We start from the raw sequence: 2,514 nt of genomic DNA on the forward strand, positions 1-2,514 counted from the left end.
TTGTCTACCCATCCGGCCCACTTTGATAGGCAGTAGATGGGATGTGGGAGATCCACCCATTCTTCCGTGGGTGTGGGGGACTACCTGAAAAATCAGGAGTCTACAGCGCCTTTTGGGAGAGTAGGCAAGTATAAGGTAGAATAAAAGAATTGCCCAAGTGCAAACTCTTATTGGGGAACCAAGTTCAAATATAAAAAGTGGTTGCATCTTCTAGCACAATATACTGTCACATCCACAAGTAAAGTTCTCTCCAACAGTTACTTTTAGTCGTAGGAGTTCACATAAGCCAGAATGCAATCCAATATTCGCCACAAAAGTATATCCGACTGTGGTGTGTTGATAACTTTTTCTGTCTCCCCACTAGTGTACTTCTTATCACTCAGATATGTACAGTATAAAGGAGACAGAAATGTGCAATAGTGTAACACCATTTTATTAATGTGACAAAGTTTAAAACAGAAGTAGGGCTGCGTACCATATAGTAAGATGTACACCATTACACGTTTAGAAGATAAGTTAGGTACCTCCCGGGAATAGGAATCCTCCTCTGGCAATTCACCAATGCGTTTCAACTACCAAGAGCCTTTATCAAGGTATACTGGGCTGATTGTATGGAGGCTTTATTTATCCTCCTCCCTTGGACCCTCATTTGTGGATCTATTCAGGGGAGTAACCTTTACATAAAACCTTTAAAAAAATAACCATTTCATAAATTCAATACTTTACAACATATGATAAAAACATTTAATAATGTGATACCAATTTAAACTCGGTTTTCAATATGCTTAATAATAATTTTCTAACTCCTGCTGAATTAATATCTTCACTTCCGTTCCAAAATACAGTGAGTGGGTGGTAATCTCTCCAAACTTGCTTTTAGTTCTGGCCCCCTGTCAACTTATTGTGGCGTTCCTAACAACTTAGAATGCACCAACGATCTGGGCCTCTAAACTTCCGTAAATCTAAGGATGATCTTATAAAATATTCATTCATTCCACCTTGTCTCCATGTGTGAAATGCGTGACCTTCGCTGATGTCACCGGACCTATGTTCCCTTACTTCCTGTCATGCGATCCAGTCATTTACACTGTGAGAAACATACAAAAAGAGGAAAGTAGGGCTAGTTGTTGGGGCACAAATATAATAAAATGTAACTTTTATTGATGTAACAAAGCAGCAATTAGTATGCTACTCATTAAGGAAAATATGTATCATATGCGATCACCAATGTCATAATATTCATATAGATGTTATGCATACAGCTTAATCTGCATCTATATGAATATTATGACATTGGTGATCGCATATGATACATATTTTCCTTATTGAGTAGCATACTAATTGCTGCTTTGTAACCTCACTCTCCCTCTTGTGTACCTTACTAAATGAATGGACCACATAGTATGGATGTATATAAGGAAACTGAAACATTGAGATAAAAGGGTTCATTTTTTCAAGATATATATCTGCTCCCGAAACTTCTTTTGGAGCTTATTTTATGTTCTATGTTTTTTGTGTATTGTATGTGAATCCCATTCTATTAACTCATTGTACATTCTAACAGCGGATTATTCTGCTACAGAAGTACATGAGGAAACTGTGACATTGAGACTGAAAGGTTCCTTCCAAGATACTTGTGCTTCAGAATTACCCTGGAGCTAATTTTATACCTTCTTGTGTAAATGTATGTGAACCCTAATTTATCAGCTCATTGATAAGATTAATAACAGATTATCTGTGATCCATACATACCAAATAACTTTATTACTGTGATATTTTTATGACATCTTTGACATCTTTGACCAACTGAGAGTGTTTATTTTGCGATACTTTATTATTACTCAGAGTGAGCTACATAGGAGATGTCATTTGTACATATGCGTTACATCCAATTATTGCAGATATCTTATTAGGATTAAAAGGCATTTTATTACACTTTTTTGTTACAATAATTATATATCAAGAAAATACCTACTTTGTCAGTACGGTCTATTTCGACAATGTTGATGCACAAATTATAAGTGTAACAATGAAATTATGCTCATGCGTAAACTTTTTTGGTACACGATTTTTATAACAAAAATGGACTTCTCATTGTACTAGTCCTACATCCATCATTTGGTTGTGTCTCTGCTCTGACCTAGGTGGGGGTATTCTACCCTTCCTCATATGACTATTACTACAGCCATACATCACCAAAAATGCCCAATCTCGTCTGATCTTGGAAGCTAAAAGGTGATAGGCCTGGTTAGTACTTGGAAGGGAGACCCCCAGGGAATACCAGGTGCCGTAGATTAAAGAGGAATATTTGGGGAAACCAAGGATGTCAGTCAGAGCACCACGAACCATATTCTTATTCGTATATCCAATATATGATTAAACATCTTTACCTTTCTTGACAAAAAATATCATACCCATTGGAATGATTATTAATTGTTAAGTATTTCGCCAGAGGATCACCTCAGGATCTCATTAGATCCATATATATTTATATATTTTTATAGTTTTGTCTTT

At 36.1% G+C, this 2,514-nt stretch overlaps 1 pseudogene; it reads left to right on the plus strand.

Moving 5' to 3' along the window:
* Positions 1 to 2,177: 2,177 nt before the first annotated feature.
* LOC148518311 (5S ribosomal RNA) lies at positions 2,178 to 2,296 on the plus strand (annotated as a pseudogene).
* Positions 2,297 to 2,514: the final 218 nt, after the last annotated feature.

This window comes from Taudactylus pleione, unplaced genomic scaffold, assembly GCF_031769625.1.
Source record: "Taudactylus pleione unplaced genomic scaffold, aTauple2 ptg000201l, whole genome shotgun sequence".
Lineage (NCBI taxonomy): Eukaryota > Metazoa > Chordata > Amphibia > Anura > Myobatrachidae > Taudactylus > Taudactylus pleione.